Source organism: Diabrotica virgifera, chromosome 4 (genome assembly GCF_917563875.1).
Source record: "Diabrotica virgifera virgifera chromosome 4, PGI_DIABVI_V3a".
NCBI classification, from domain to species: Eukaryota; Metazoa; Arthropoda; class Insecta; order Coleoptera; family Chrysomelidae; genus Diabrotica; species Diabrotica virgifera.
Window position 1 is genome coordinate 177802417 of NC_065446.1, and position 18690 is coordinate 177821106.

Below are 18690 nucleotides of genomic sequence, written 5' to 3' on the forward strand. Positions count from 1 at the left end.
CGCCGGGGCTAAAGATCGCGGACTTACTCGGCTCGCCGTCGGTGACAAACGGCAGACTTAGGTATATTGTCGGTATTTTCAGTACCTACGTTTCATAAAAATGAACACTTACATTTTACATTATATGTATTTTACAAAAAATATCGTTTTATTTAAAAAAAAATTGTCCTAATAGACCACCGTTCTTCTTCGTCCTGGACTGCCTTTGCCTGCTATTTTTCCTTGCATGATATTTTGTAGCAATCTATATTTTGAACCTCTCATTACATGTCCGAAATACTCCACCTTTCTCTGCTTGATGCTTTTTATGATCTCAGTAGTCTTGCTGAGACGTTCTAGTATTGTGGAGTTTCGAATTTGCTCCACCCAGGAAACTTTTAAAATTCTTCTATAGCACCACATTTCGAAAGCCTCCAGGGGTTTAGATCGATTTTATTTACAGTCCAGGACTCGACACCGTAAAGTAAGACCGAGAACACGTAGCAGCGAAGTAGGCGGATCCTCAATGCCAATTTTAGGTCTCTGTTACATAACACCTTGGACATCCTTGTAAAAGCGGCTCTAGCCTGCTCTATCCTAGATCTAATTTCGCCGTGACTTTCTGCGTTACAATTTAATTGCTGTCCAAGGTAAACGATTTTATCAACTTGCTCAAGTTTGGTATTATTTACATATATAGACGGTGACGGTTTTATATGCTGTTGTTTACTTATTACGAGTATTTTGATTTTTCGTATGTTCAGATCCAGACCTGCCTGTCTACAACTCTCAACGACACTATCCAGTAGTGTTTGCAGATCTTCTTGACTAGAAGCTAGGAGTACTGTATCGTCCGCATATCGCAAATTATTGATGACTTCACCGTTCACAAGTATTCCTTCTTGTTTTTCAGAAAGTGCTTTTCTGAAAATTCTTTCGGAGTAAACGTTGAAAAGCAGGGGTGACAAGAGGCATCCCTGGCGTAGTCCTCTTTTAATATTAAGAGCCTGTGATTCCACACCATCTACTAAAACTAATGTTGTTTGATTTCAATTACTTACTTGGCGGACTTAAAGTACGCGTACTTGCGGTGACTTACGTACTTACTCGCGTGTGTGTCACCCCTTTAAGCAAAAAAATTTTATGAACGAATGTTGAAAGTGTATAAGGACTCTTGGCCTTCAGTAAGTACAGTAGAAAGAGCTGCTGACTTTAAACGTGGACGTACAAACAAGCCTTGAACGTCAAGGACATCCAAAAACAGAAACAACACCAGAAATCGTATAAAAAATACAAGATATATGGTATTGGAAAATCGTCGAGTGACTAAAAGAGATTTAGTAGAAGTCCTAGGCATCTCATTGGTCGGTGTAAGTAATATTTTGAATGCAGTATTGGGTTTCAGAAAGCTGTGTTCACAATGGGTGCCGCATTAGCTAACAACGGAACAAAAACATTTGCGAATGCGACTTTTTCAGCAACATAAAGTAGATTTTGTGCATCGATTAACTATGGATGAGACTTGGGTCTATCACCATGATCCTGAATCAAACCAAGAGGTTAAAGAGTGGTGTGAATCTAGTTCTTCGGCTCCGAAACGAGTTCGTGTCCAGAAATCGGCCGAAGAAGTAAAAAAATAAATTCTGGATATTATTGTAACCTTTTAACCCAACTGAAGGAAAAATTCGTAAAAAAAGACCCGGTTTGCAGAAGAAAAAAATGATTTTACATCAGGACAATGCACCGTGTCATATGAGCATTTTAACAATGGCTAAAATCCATGAATTAAATTTAGAAATATTGGAGCATCCACCGTATTCATCAGATTTGGTCCCTAGCGACTTCCATATTCAATACCTAAAAAAATGCATGCGTGGAAAGCGTTTTTCATCAAATGATCAGGTTATAACAGCTGTGGAAGCGTATTTTGCAGCCCTTCTAGTTTCTCACTTCACGGATGGAATTCATAAATTGGAATCTCATTGAAACAAGCGTATTGATTTTCAGGGAGACTATACTGAATAATAAAGTGTATTTAAAACCATGAAATTGTGTTTTTCTTATCGAACCGGAAAACTTATTGAACATCCTATTATCTCACAGAGGAAGTTACTTACTGATTGATAAATTAGATTTAGACATGTCCAGGCTATAGTATGATGGCTCCAGTACACGTTGGGCCAACTACTTGGCCAATGAGTTGGGCCAATAAGTTGGGCCAAGTAAGAACAGTGAATACATGGTGATTACACGTTGGTGGAGTTATCAGTCTGCATTAACCTTTCTTAGTGGATAAACAAAAAACAAACTCTGATTATGGATATGGATGTGGAGACTGTAGCAGCCGCCGCAATTAATTTGTACAACGCGTTCAATGCTTATAGAAAAATGTACCAAACAAGAGTGATTAAAAAACAATGGCGCAAACGACGGTGCTTTTACACCGAAAAAGTATTAATATAAAAAACACAACCTTAAAATTAATACTTATAAATAGTATCAGTATTGTGAGAAAACAAATATTTTAAACTCAACGACAACAACGTGTTCATAACCAAACAGCTGTTTGGCAGATCGCGCAAGTTCCAAAAATCCTTTGATTTGTGCACCAAATACCGACAAAATTCGGTTTGTAGACCAACGCTGATCGCCAATCGCAAACTCATGCCAAGTGGTCCTGTACACGTTGGCCCAACTCCTTGGCCCAACTGATTGGCCCAACGTGTACTAGCCCCATGAAGTGTATTTCGAACTATAAAATTATGCTTTTCTTATCGAACCGCAAAACTTATTGAACAGCCTAGTAGCATATCATTGACATTGGAAAAACGGAGCATGGAATGTTCACGGTGTGTCTCTACGTACTATATTTTTGTCTAGACTAGTAAACCAGGACTAATCTGTAAAAAAACCTGGATTTTTAGATGTGAGAGGTGGCATTCGGATTTTTGCAGATAAAGTTAGGTGGTACCTTCAGTAATAATAATTGACTTATGCTCCTTATCAAATATGGCCGGAACATTAATAAAAAAATTAAAATATTTAAAAATTTCGAAAAACATCGATTTTTTTCTGCTTTCTTTGCTTATAACTTTAAAACGGTTCGTTTTGGAACAAAGTCGTAGAGAAATAAAATAAAGATAATTGAATTTTGTATGATATACGACTAGTCAAAAATGTCTTAAGGTATGCTTTTTCTCATGAGGATCTTTCAGTGCGTCACAGTTTTTCGATTTCTTTTTAACGCATTAAATTGTATGTGACAGAAAAAACGCACGTCGGTGATTACATTTCGTCGGTGACATTTATAACATTTATTCTAGTTGTCAATAGATGGCGCTATAATCTAAAAAAAATTATTTACTAATTATATAATATATCTACGATACGAATATAATCTGTACAATTTATAAGACTATACAAATCAAAGAAAATACTATTTTATAAATGCAATAAACACAATTGATTTGTTTTTATGCAAAATTGCAAATAAAATGTGACAACTGTCAGATTTAACTAAAATGTCATGTTAGAATAAATGTCATAAATGTGTATTATCACGGACTTACCTTTTTTTCTATCATTTGTGACGCACTGAAAAATGCTCACTGTTGTTATTCAATGTTTCTTAACCACTTTGGTGGCACTTAGAACCTTAGTAATTCGCTTAGAAAATTCTTATAACTTACTTAAATGGTCTACCAAATTTCATTAAAATCGACCTTATAGATTTTGCATAATAAATTTGCAATGTAAATGTTTTTAAAAAAGTTCAAATTTTTTAAAATCTTTCTGAACAAAAAGTAGACCATGCTAATTTTTTTACATATAAAGAGGTGCTCTACCTATCTAATACACTTTACAGAATTAAAATCGGATTATTTAAGGGACCTCAGCAATGTTTTAAAATTATAAATAATTTCTTGGCTTATAAACAAATAGCTTTGTTTAATAATAAAAAAATTAATTTTTAGCAATGCAAATAATTAAAACCGGTATAATTTGACTTAAACTTTCAAATGATGTCAGCAGAATTGCTATTTTATTTTTTATTCAAAAGTTATTCTCGTTCAAAAATTGCAATTTTTCGATTTTTTTAATGTTCAACCGCGTTTATCTCGAAAACTATGCATCCTACGAAAAAACTTGTAAGAGCATTTTTTGCTTAGAATTACTCAAGAAATACAAAAAAATGTTTTATTTTGCGAAAAATCGATGTTATGTAATTCCTCAAGTTCTTTGTTTATAACAATCTTATCGACATCCGGATCAACTGTTATCCAAAAAATTCGTGTTCTACGCTACGGGTCAAAATACATAAAAAAAACTTGGGTAAGTCCATCTAAATAAAGGAGCCCATAGCACCCCCTCCTGGACACAGTACTAATTTGTTTATAAGCCAAAAAATTGTTTATAACTTTAAAACATTGCTGAGGCTGCTTAAATAATCCGATTTCAATTCTGTAAAGTGCATTATATAGGTGGAGTGCTTCTTTATATGTAAAAAAATTGACAAATCTTTGTATGTTCTAGTTTTTGTTGTGCAAGATTTTAAAAAATTTTAATTTAAAAAAAAGTTTAGATTGCAAAATTATGCAAAATCTAGTAAGTCAATTTTAATAAAATTTGGTAGACGGTTTTAGCACATTACAAAAATTTTCTAAGCGAATTAGGAAGGTTCCAAGTGTAACCTAAGTGATGGAAAAACATTGAATAAGGACAGGCTTGTTTTGCCCCCTTATTTTATATTTATTGCTATTTTGCAGCAAGGGTGTTAAATTAAGACATTTTTAACCAATCGTATCTGATAGAAAATTTAATTATCTTTGTTTTATTCCTATACGACTTTGTTCCAAAATGAATCGTTTTAAAGTTATAAGCAAAGAAAGTAGAAAAAAAAACGAAATTTTTTGAAATTTTTAAATATTTTATTTTTTTTTATTAATGTTCCGGGAATATTTGAGAAGGAGCATAAGTCAATTATTATTAAGAGGATCGGTACGTATTTTCTGCTGCAATGCTATTCAAATGGGGATTAATTTTTTTCGAATCCTGAGAAAACTAATAAGTATTTTTGAAAAATTTAAACGCAGAATGAAAGATCACGTTATTAGCGAGGGCCGAAAGTCCCTGAGAACTTCTATAATGTTTATTTTAATAAGTTACAGGGGTGAAAAACTAAGAGAAAATTTAGTGTGATTTTTAATTTCAAATATATCATTCAAAATAAACTTTTTATTTATTCTAAGGGACTTTCGGCCCTCGGTAATAATTTAGTCTTTCATTCTGCGTTTAAATTTTTCAAAAATATTTATTGGTTTTTTCAGGATTCGAAAAAAATAAACACAATGCCGTGGTGATATTTTCCAAATCTATCTTTGTCTTACAACGCACTCAGCCGAATATAATATTGTCAGCATATATAGTCAGTCAGACACTGACAATCAGTGACAATTTTAAATATTTGACATTGCATCGGGAAAATGTTGAGTTATTGATTAAATATTATTGAAATATAGTGTATTTGATAAATAAATAATTGATTTAAGACGTGAACTTAATAAAAAGTTATTTATTGTGTATTATTTGTGGAAGATCCAAGCAGAGAATACATCAGGATAATATATATTCTGTGATCCAAGTATTTTGTTGTTAAAGATGTTCAAAATTGTAAGCGTTCCATAACAATATATTATTAAAAAATCACTTGTAACACTTTTCCTCTTTTCTCGATTGAGTATTAGTCTTTGTTGTACAAATAAATTATTACAATCACTGAATACATAGTTAGTGAAAAAATTATCACATTTATTAACTGAATTAATAATTTCCAATTATAAAAATAACAGTTATCCAAGAACATTCAAAACCCATCTCTTTAAAAAAATGATGACATTTTCAAGTAGAATGACATTCTAGTAATGTTTACATATCCATACCAGTGTGAATTTTACTACACGTAATTTGCCGTGTAAAGACAGAAAAAGTAGGGATACACGTAAAATATTTGCGAATTATGTACCCATAGCCTTAACGAAGTTATCACCTAACTTTATCCGCAAAAATCCGAATGCCACCTCTCACATCCACCTAAAAACAGATCCTTCCTGGTCTATAGACACTGGAGATTTCTTGATTTCTTTCCCTATTACGGTACTGATAAAGAAATTATGCAAGTTCAAATTACATTAGCTGAATATAAAACTTTACAATTGTATTGGTATGATAGATGAGGAAAACTACTTACTAAAACGTTTGAATTGGTTCAAAGTTTACAGACCTGGAACAAAGAAAAATACAAAGTCAATAATATTAATATAAAAGTAAGTTCGTAAAATTGTTGCATTAAATTCTGAAAATAAACTAGAAACTATAATAATTTCTATCGATCAGATTGCAATGAAATAAACTATTGGTATATGAGAGATCCTCCAAAAATTATGTATCAAAGAGAAGATTAAGAAATAGGCTAATATGAATTTTAAAAATACCATGCTCATCATCTAACAAAAAACCAAATTTGATCATTAAAAATCTAAGGTGGAATATGGATTAAATTTGATGATGGATGAATTTGATTTATAGATTTGGCAATATATTTAAGTGTGTGCAGATAATGGTACAAAACAAAAGGTGGTGAAATCAGACTAGCATCCTATTGATAGAGTGTGAAGTAAATATACCTCTCTCTACTCATTATACCCACTTAGGGACGTCATTCATTAGGCACGAGTAGTAAATACAGTGCCGTGTCGTGCTATATTTCTATGCTCTTCTACTGCCTCTTTATTTACTGCAAATTTGCAGGGTGTGTGTTGGTTCCGTGACATCTCGTAATGCGACAGCTCATAACCCGACAAATGGTAACGGACAATTCGTAACGGCCACATACACGTTACACAAACACATAAAAAACTCTTATCATGGAATAGGTGTAGGTATTTCCTAATCCATTTTGGCCTAGTAGAGACAGCTGACTGACAAAGTTGGATATTCAAATCTGCTTGCTTACTTGCTTGCTTGGTTATTGGTCTTGCCACCCTTGCTTTATGCAATTTGGCCAGCTCGATCAGGTTGGCGGTCACGACGTTGACTGACTCATGACTCATGACCAATGTCGGGCTCGCCGAATATGTCTACTTCTTGATTTTTTGTAAACTATTGGATAAAACAAAGTAAATTGGTAATGTGATAACTTTGACTAAATATTTACTTTTTGTACAAAGTTAGCACGCGAACATATGTGTGTTATGCAATAACAAACACAATATATTAGTAATACGCATGAATTAGAAAGAAGGTGTAGCTAGTTGAGCATTCTAGTTTTATTCTGTTTATGCTAAGAAACTTCATAATTGCTTTGATTGATTCTTCATCTAGGTTATGTACAATTGAATATATTGTTATCGGGGTTGGAAGTCCTTGATTGGCGAAAAAATTGTAGATATCCCAGTTTGGAATGGAGTTAATAGGGCATTCAAAAAATATGTGATAAGATTTTCTATGGACCCACATTCGCAATAGTGATTGTCTGTCAGGTTCATCCTTTGCAAGTTTTTTTTTGTTAGACAGTGCCCTATTCAATGTAAAATTGAATATATTGTTATCGGGTTGGAAGTCCTTTATTGGCGAAAAAATTGTAGATATCCCAGTTTGGAATGGAATTAATATGGCATTCAAAAAATATGTGATTAAGATTTTCTATGGACCCACATTCGCAACAGGGATTGTCTGTCAGGTTCATCCTATGCAAGTTTTCTTTTCTTAGACAGTGCCCTGTACGTAACCTAATAATTGTAGTGGTCTATGTGTCTTCGATCTATGAATGGAAGAATGGCAAACCATTTATTTTTAGGAAAGATAGGTTGTACTTTTCGGTATTGATAGTCATTGATTCTGATTAGGTTGTTCCATTTATTTCTGAATTCATCATACACTTTAGACTTACTGTCAGCATATATGTCTTGGGTATCGAGGATCGAGGGGCATGGGCACTGGTATGTTCAAATTTCTTCCTATAATAGCTAGGGTGTCAGCTTCTTCGTTACCCGGGATATTTGAATGCCCTGGTATCCATGTTAATCTGATGTCAAAGCCATTTTCAGTTGCATGAACTGTTGACGTTTGACAGCTGACATTAAAATATTAATATTTTTAACATTTTTAAAAGGAAAAATTGAAAATTTTTACAATGGAATTAATAAGGAAATGTACCTTAGATGTCTGTACTAATCAACTAATAAATGAATTAATAACATCATTAATTTTAAGAGTAAATGGCCCAAAATATATACACACCGTGTTAGGTTAAAAATAATAACAGACAGTAATAAGGAAGTTCAATTTGTTAATTGTGAATTCTCAAATTCAAAATTGTAGAAGATATTAGATTATTGAGATTATTGATTGAGATATTAGAATGATGTTATTTATCATCTTTTTGTCAATTATGAAGGTCTTTGAAATGACCTTGACAGGGTGTATGAATATTTTATTAAGTTAAATCCCCTAAAGTTTATAGTAGAAGTATTAACGGTGATTTTATTAAATGCAATATTTATATTATAGCATCTGAGCATTTAATAAAATCACTGTTAATACTATATTTACGGTGGCGGGCAGGAGTGAATATAACAATTATAAGGGTTTTTTGTGACGTTCGTGATCGATACAGTGCACAAAAATTTAAGAATAATTAGGTCATGACGTAACTAAGCAAAATCTCCAGGGGCGGAAACCAGAGTGGAGGATGAGGGTAGTTATAAGGGGTCAAAGTCGCGGTTTTTTTTATTTTTTTTGTGACGCTCATGATCGAGATACGTGCACCAAAATTTGGGAATAAGTGGATCATGCCGTAACTAAGCAAAATCTCCAGGGGCGGAACGCTGCAAGGGGAACAAAGGGGTGGCGAGCAGGGGTAAATATACAAATTATAAGGGGTTTTTTGACGTTGGTCCTTATAATTTTTATATTCACTCCTACCCACCACACCTTTCTACCCCACGCAGCTTTTCGCCCCTGGATATTTTGCTTAGTTACGACAGTTACGTCATGATCTAATCATTCCCAAATTTGTGTGCACTATATCGATCACGAACGACACAAAAAACCCTTATAATTATTATATTCACCTCTGCCCGCCACCCCTTTGTCCCCCATGCAGCGTTCCGATTCTGGATATTTTGCTTAGGTACGTCATGTTTCTACGTCATCTACTTATTCCCAAATTTAGGTGCAATATCTCAATCACGAGTGTCAGAAAAAGTACTAAAAAGTGTAACTTTGACCCCTTATAACTACCCTCGTCCCCCACTCTGGTTTTCACCCCTGGATATTTTGTTTAGTTACGTCATGATCTACTTATTCCCAAATTCTGGTGCACAATCTCGATCATGAGCGCCCAAAAAAAATAATAAAAACCGCGACTTTGACCCCTTATAACTACCTGCGTCCACCACTCTGGTTTCCACCCCTGGATATTTTGTTTAGTTACGTCATGATCTACTTATTCCCAAATTCTGGTGCACAATCTCGATCATGAGCGCACAAAAAAAAATAATAAAAACCGCGACTTTGACCCCATATAACTACCTGCGTCCACCACTCTGGTTTCCGCCCGTATGGGAAAGTCATGTGCACAACTAATTCAACATATCCCCGTATAGTTTGTTTATATTACTTATCACGAGCAAAAAATCCGCTCTAAGTTCTTGGACTAATAGATTGATTGAACCTAACTTATTACCTTAAAACAAATGTACACATAAAATTTGAAGTTACAAAATGAAAATCAATTTTTTCCAATATATCGAAAACTATTAGAGATTTTTTATTGAAAATGGACATGTGGCATTCTTATGGCAAGAACATCTTAAAAAAATTATAGTGAAATGTGTGCACCCCATAAAATTTTATGGGGGTTTTGTTACCTTAAATCCCCCTAAAATTTTGTGTATGTTCCTATTAAATTATTATTGTAGTACTATTAGTTAAACACAGTAAAATTTTATGGGGGTTTCGTTACCTTAAACCCCCCTAAAATTTTGTGTATATTCCTCTTAAATTATTATTGTAGTACTATTAGTTAAACACAATGTTGTTAAAACTTTTTTGCCTCTTAGTACTTTCTCGAAAAGCCAGTTTTTATCGAGATATTTTGAATATTTGTCAAATCCACCACATATTTGTATAATTATGGTTAGTACGATTATAAAGACCTGGTAATAATATAAAAATTTATTTATAATTTACATTTTTAGATATATTTTAAACCATATTAAACAAGAAGCCATATCTCCATAAAAGGTGCCTTATCGAAAAAATACTAAGAGGCAAAAAAGTTTTAAAAACACTGTGTTTAACTGATGGTACCGCAATAATGGTTTAATTGGAACGTATACAAACATTTGGGGGGTTTAAAGAAACGAAACTCCCATAAAATTTATGCGGCTTCTTTTTTAATATGTTTACATAAAATTTTTATGGGAGTTTCGTTTCTTTAAATCCCTCAAATGTTTTTGTGTACGTTCCAATTAAACCATTATTGCGGTACCATTAGTTAAACACAGAGTTTTTAAAACTTTTTTGCCTCTTAGTATTTTTTCGATAAGGCACCTTTTATGGAGATATGGCTTCTTGTTTAATATGGTTTAAAATATATCTAAAAATGTAAATTATAAATAAATTTTTATATTATTACCAGGTCTCTATAATCGTACTAACCATAATTTTATACAAATATGTGGTGGATTTGACAAATATTCAAAATATCTCTATAAAAACTGGCTTTTCGAGAAAGTACTAAGAGGCAAAAAATTTTAAAAACACTGTGTTTAACTAATGGTACCGCAATAATGGTTTAATTGGAACGTACACAAACATTTGGGGGATTTAAAGAAACGAAACTCCCATAAAATTTTTATGTAAACATATTAAAAAAGAAGCCGCATCTCGATAAAAACTGGCTTACCGAAAAAATACTAAGAGGCAAAAAAGTTTTAAAAATATCGTGTTTAACTAATGGTACCGCAATAATATTTTAATTGGAACGTACACAAAAGTTTGGGGGGGTTTAAGGGAACAAAACCTCATAAAATGTTTAAGGGATGTTGTTTTTTTTTAAAGATTTTCCTGCCATAAGAATGCCACATGTCCATTTTCAATAAAAATCTCGATATGTGAAAAGAGTTTTCGATATTATGTGAAAAAAAAATCGATGTTCATTTTGTAACTTCAAATGGCTATAACTTTTTTTGTGTGCACTATTGTATATAGGTAAGTGAGGTTTATTCAACCTATTTTTGACCCCAGTATCTGTGGTATAATTTATGACCAATCTTTTCGGGACACCCTGTGTAGTACAAGATGTTTACAGAGTTTATTATTAACTGCTGCTTAATAAATTTAATACCCCATTATAAAACGAAAATATTTTTATTCAAGATATTTTCATGAACACTTTAAAAGAGTAAACAGAGGGAAAACGCGAGAGTACACACCCTCGGCCTCGTCTGTAATTCTATATAAATTGGTGGAGTCGAACAAATTACCGTCCATTAGGCCCTTTTGAAAATAGACGCTCTAATAGAAAATTCCCAAGGAATGACATCTCCTGAGGCAGTAAATTTAACAAAAATATATTGCTCGAAATATCTTCAAAAATATCTTCCGAAAAATAATAAAAACCGCGACTTTGACCCCTTATAACTACCTGCGTCCCCCACTCTGGTTTCCGCCCGTATGGGAAAGTCATGTACACAACTAATTCAACATATCCCCGTATAGTTTGTTTATATTACTTATCACGAGCAAAAAATCCGCTCTCAGCTCTTGGACTAATAGATTGATTGAACCTAACTTATTACATTAGTACAAATGTACACATAAAAAAAAATTAGAGCCCTTTGAAGTTACAAAATGAAAATCCATTTTTTCCAATATATCGAAAACTATTAGAGATTTTTTATTGAAAATGGACATGTGGCATTCTTATGGTAGGAACATCTTAAAAATATTATAGTGAAATGTGTGCACCCCATAAAATTTTATGGGGGTTTTGTTACCTTAAACCCCCCTAAAATTTTCTGTATGTTCCTATTAAATTATTATTGTAGTACTATTAGTTAAACACAGTAAAATTTTATGGGGGTTTTGTTACCTTAAACCCCCCTAAAACTTTGTGTATGTTCCTCTTAAATTATTATTGTAGTACTATTAGTTAAACACAGTGTTGTTAAAACTTTTTTGCCTCTTAGTACTTTCTCGAAAAGCCAGTTTTTATCGAGATATTTTGAATATTTGTCAAATCCGCCACATATTTGTATAATTATGGTTAGTACGATTATAGAGACCTGGTAATAATATAAAAATTTATTTATAATTTACATTTTTAGATATATTTTAAACCATATTAACCAAGAAGCCATATCTCCATAAAAGGTGCCTTATCGAAAAAATACTAAGAGGCAAAAAAGTTTTAAAAACACTGTGTTTAACTGATGGTACCGTAATAATGGTTTAATTGGAACGTATACAAACATTTGGGAGGTTTAAAGAAACGAAACTCCCATAAAATTTATGCGGCTTCTTTTTTAATATGTTTACATAACATTTTTATGGGAGTTTCGTTTCTTTAAACCCCTCATATGTTTTTGTGTACATTCCAATTAAACCATTATTGCGGTACCATTAGTTAAACACAGTGTTTTTAAAACTTTTTTGCCTCTTAGTATTTTTTCCATAAGACACCTTTTATCGAGATGTGGCTTCTTGTTTAATATGGTTCAAAATATACCTAAAAATGTAAATTATAAATAAATTTTCATATTATTACCAGGTCTCTATAATCGAACTAACCATAATTAAGTATACAAATATGTGGTGGATTTGACAAATATTCAAAATATCTCGAAAAAAACTGGCTTTTCGAGAAAGTACTAAGAGGCAAAAAAGTTTTAGAAACACTGTGTTTAACTAATGGTACCGCAATAATGGTTTAATTGGAACGTACGCAAACATTTGGGTGGTTTAAAGAAACGAAATTCCCATAAAATTTTTATGTAAACATATTAAAAAAGAAGCCGCATCTCGATAAAAACTGGCTTACCGAAAAAATACTAAGAAGCAAAAAGTTTAAAAAATATCGTGTTTAACTAATGGTACCGCAATAATAATTTAATTGGAACGTACACCAAAGTTTGGGGGGTTTAAGGGAACAAAACCTCATAAAATTTTTAAGGGATGTACAAATTTCACTGTTGTTTTTTTTTAAGATTTTCTGTCAAAAGAATGCCACATGTCCATTTTCAATAAAAAATCTCGATATGTGAAAAGAGTTTTCGATATTATGTGAAAAAAAAATCGATTTTCATTTTGTAACTTCAAATGGCTGTAACTTTTTTTGTGTGCACTATTGTATATAGGTAAGTGAGGTTTATTCAACCTATTTTTGACCCCAGTATCTGTGGTATAATTTATGACCAATCTTTTCGGGATACCCTGTATAGTACAAGATGTTTACAGAGTTTATTATTAACTGCTGCTTAATAAATTTAATACCCCATTATAAAACGAAAAAATTTTTATTCAAGATATTTTCATGAACACTTTAAAAGAATAAACAGAGGGAAAACGCGAGAGTACACACCCTCGGCCTCGTCTGTAATTCTATATAAATTGGTGGAGTCGAACAAATTACCGTCCATTAGGCCCTTTTGAAAATAGACGCTCTAATAGAAAATTCCCAAGGAATGACATCTCCGGAGGCAGTAAATTTAACAAAAATATATTGCTCGAAATATCTTCAAGTTGTAAAAACCGTACAACAACAAATAGAAAGGAAACAGACGCGGGTCCGACAATCTTCTAAATATAAATTGACTGTCTTTGAGGTAGCCTTTTAATTGACATTTTCTGTTTACACAATAAATTTACGCGCTATTTTCGGAGATACACTTTAATTTCCAAAACAAACTTTCATCAATCATCTGAGTACATTGGGTGTTGAGGTTGCTCTTCCCTTTGATCAAAGAAAAACCACCAATTGGCACAGGGTTTTCGGAAAGTGCAATAAATAAGCGGAAGCAGCTAATACAGGAGCAGCATCAAAAGTTCGACTCATTCATTTTGATTTATATGCGTCTTGGAACTTCAAACTACAGCTATATTAAACCGTAATAAACTTATTCCCACTTCTGAGAACATAATTATTAAGCAATTAATAATATAAAAAAATTTTGCTATATTTATTGAAGAAATATTTTAGACCAGGGCTGGTCTGTGAAAAAACGTCTATTTTTAGATGTGAGAGGTGGCAGTCGGATTTTTGCAGATAAAGTTAGGTGGCAACTTCAATCGTAATAGAGTAGAGCGTCGATAATACGAACCCTGGTAATCCGAACGTTCGCTAATCCGAACGCAAAAAAAATTATAAAATTAAAAAATATGATCTCGGACCGAATTTTTGGATTTAATATGACAATATGGGCAAAATATGACCGCGGATTTTTGTTTTGTTTATGCAGAAATACATACAATATATTTGTTTATTATGCAGGTGTTTTATTCCTTGTACTAAAACGTATGTACATAGGTACATATGTACTATGTTTATGAGCTTTGTATGTACCAATTAGTTCAGATTATCGACGCTCTACTGTAATTGACTTATGCTCATTCTCAAATATGCCCGGAACATTAGTAAAAAAATTAAAATATTTAAAAATTTCGCAAAACATCGATTTTTTTTCTACTTTCTTTGCTTATAACTTTAAACGATTCGTTTTGGAACAAAGTCGTAGAAAAATAAAATAAAGATAATTGAATTATGTATGATATACGACTGGTTAAAAATGTCTTAAAGTATTACACTTTCTGCAAAATAGCAATAAATACAAAATAAGGGGCAAAATAAGCCTGTTGTTTTTCAATGTTTTTAACCTCTTTTGTGGCACTTAGAAACTTAGTAATTCGCTCAGAAAATTCTTATAGCATACTTAAACCGTCTACCAAATTTCATTAAAATCGACCTAATAGATTTTGCATAACAAATTTTGCAATTTTTTTAAAAAAAGTTCAAATTTTTTAAAAACTTTCTGGACAAAAAGTAGACCATTTAGAAGTTTGCTAATTTGTTTACATATAAACATCTAATACACTTTACAGAATTAATTTCGGATTATTTAAGCGGCCTCAGCAATGTTTTAAAATTATAAACAATGTTTTGGCTCATAAACAAATAGCTTTGTTTAACAATAAAAAATAGTATATTAAGTATGAAGAACGGTAAGGGTTTTATACCGATCGAAGACAATTGTTTGGAGGAGGAGCGGAGCGACGACTCCAATTATTGTCTGAGATCGGTTACCCTTAATGTTCGACATGCTTATTATTGCTTATAACTTTTTTTGCACGATTGATACCATTATAAATTATAAAATTAAACATTTTCGTCATATTGACTAGTTTCATTCATTTTATCAAGATAGATACTTTGGTTGTTAGGTAGTAACTAGGGTGCATAACAACAATGGAGAATTGAGTTTTTATTTAGTTGTCAATAATTTTAAGTACAATTTTGATTATTACAAATTAAAATATGAGCGAAAGTGAATTTGAAGAAATTGAACGGGCTTGGGAAGAAGGGCGTTCCGCAATTATTCCCGAAAAATCCAAAATCCGTTATCAAAATACCTACCAAAGTTTTAAAAAATGGTGCGAAGGCAAGAATTTAAGAATCGAAGAAAAGACTCTATTGGCATATTTCGTTCAAAGACATATGCAGTTGAAAGCTCCTGGAAGCCTCTGGGCAGAATATTCAATGATTAAATCCACCGTTTTTCTTTATGATGGCATTGATATTTCCAAGTTCTCAACTTTGATCGCGTATTTGAAGAGAAAAAATGTTGGCTATAGGCCTAAGAAAGCGAGCATTTTTACACGGGAGCAATTTGAAAAATTTCTGATGGAAGCACCAGATGAAGAATTTCTAGTTCACAAGGTAATATAAGCTTGTTTAGGTAAAAGAAATACTCTAATGAAGATTTTTTCATAATTTGTAGGTCGCAATGATATTGGGAATATCTGGTGCCTGTAGAAGAGAAGAATTATATAATATTACTATGAATGACATCCAACAAACCGATGGTTTAATGATTGTAAAAGTACCCAATACAAAAACGAACATCCAGCGTACTTTTACAGTCGTTAATAAACCAGACGATAAAATTCCATATTTAGAAATTCTGCAAAATAATTTAACAAATTGTACCATAAGTTTCAATATTAATAAATAATTCGTTAGTTTTCTTGATTCTTTCAAAAAATAAATTAAAATTAAGAGATTTTTTAACTCGACGGTAAGTGAATTACTCACCGTCGAGTTGGAGTACTTACCGTCGCGTCGAGTTGGATTACTTACCGTCGAGTTGCTAGTAAATGTCACCTACTGACGTAAAATCTGTCACGGTAAACAGTCAAAAATGATCAATCGTGCAAAAAATAATTTTTTCAATTACAATTTGTTAATTTTTCTCTTCAAATAAGCGATCAAAGTTGAAAACTTGGAAATATCAATGCCATCATAAAGAAAAACGGTGGATTTAATCATTGAATATTCTGCCCAGAGGCTTCCAGGAGCTTTTAACTGCATATGTCTTTGAACGAAATATGTATATAAATTCTTGCCTTCGCACCATTTTTTAAAACTTTGGTAGGTATTTTGATAACGGATTTTGAATTTTTCGGGAATAATTGCGGAACACCCTTCTTCCCAAGCCCGTTCAATTTCTTCAAATTCACTTTCGCTCATATTTTAATTTATAATAATCAAAATTGTACTTACAATTATTGACAATTAAATAAAAACTCAATTCTCCATTGTTGTTATGCACCCTAGTTACTACCTAACAACCAAAGTATCTATCTTGATAAAATGAATGAAACTAGTTAATATGACGAAAATGTTTAATTTTATAATTTATAATGGTATCAATCGCGCAAAAAAACGTTATACGCATGTCGAACGTTAAGGGTAACCGATCTCAGACAATAATTGGAGTCGTCGCTCCGCTTCTCCTCCAAACAATTGTCTTCGATCGGTATAAAACCCTTACCGTTCTCAATTCTTAATATACTATTTAGCAATGCAAATAATTAGAACCGGTATAATTTGACTTAAGCTTTCAAATGCTGTAAGCAGAATAGCTATTTTATTTTTTAATCAAAAGTTATTCGGGGTCAAGAATTGCAATCTTTCGATTTTTTGAAAGTTCAACCGCGTTTATCTCGAAAACTATGCATCCTACGAAAAATCTTGTAAAAAGATTTTTTGCTTAGAATTACCCAAGAAATACAAAAAAATGTTTTATTTTGCGAAAAATTGCTGTTATGTAATTCCTCAAGTTCTTTGTTTATAACAATCTTATCGACATCCGGATCAACTGTTATCCAAAAATTTTGTGTTCTACGGGTCAAAATACATATAAAAACTTGGTTAAGCCCATCTAAATAAAGGAGGCCGTTGTACCCCCTCCCTGGCGACAGCCCTAATTTGTTTATAAACCAAAAAATTGTTTATAACTTTAAAACATTGCTGAGACTGCTTAAATAATCCGATTTTAATTCTGTAAGGTGTATTAGATAGGTAGAGCGCTTGTTTATATGTACAAAAATTAGCAAACTTTTAAATGGTCTACTTTTTGTTCAGAAAGTTTTTAAAAAATTTAAACTTAAAAAAAATAGATTGCAAAATTATTATGTAAAATCTATTAGGTCGATTTTAATGAAATTTGGTGGACTGTTTAAATATGTTGTAAGTATTTTTTTTAGCGAATTAGGAAGGTTCTAAGTGCAACCAAAGTGGATGAAAAACTTTGAACAAAATCAGGCTTATTTTGCCCCCTTATTTTGTATTTATTGCTATTTTGCAGAAAGGGTAATACCTTAAGACATTTATGTCATACAAAATTTAATTATCTTAATTTTATTTCGATACGACTTTGTTCCAAAATGAATCGTTTTAAAGTTATATGCAAAGAAAGTAGAAAAAATTCGATGTTTTTCGAAATTTTTAAATATTTTAATGTTTTTATTAATGTTCCGGGCATATTTGAGAAGGAGCATAATAAGTCAATTATAATTATTGAAATTGTCACCCAACTTTATCTGCAAAAATCCGAATGCCACTTCTCACACCACCTCAAAACAGATCCGCCCTGGTCTATTTATGATTCGACTATTTTTATTGGGGATAAGCCACAATATTTCTTTAAAATAAGCTCATTTCAACTTAGAAAACCGTTCTTACAATACAACAGATTAACAAAGATAACTTTATTAACAAATAATAGGAGAATACCAGGCCGCATTTAGACCAGGACGGTCTACTATTGACCAGTTATTCAACGTAAAATAAATATAAGCTAAAGCCTGGAAGCACGACATAGATATCTACAAAATCTTTGTAGATTTTCCACACACAAGCCTATGATGATATAAATGCATATAAAATATATTTAATTATGCAAGAATTTGGTATACCAAGGAAATTGGTAAAGTTAGTTGAAGCCACCATTACTCACACAGAATTGCAAGTACGAGTTCAAAATCATTTGACAGATCCCTTTCAGATAACTAAAGGGCTAAAGCCAAGAAAGAGAGTTAGAAGAAGAACTAAAGGGCTAAAATAGGGAGATGGGCTGGCACCGACTCTGT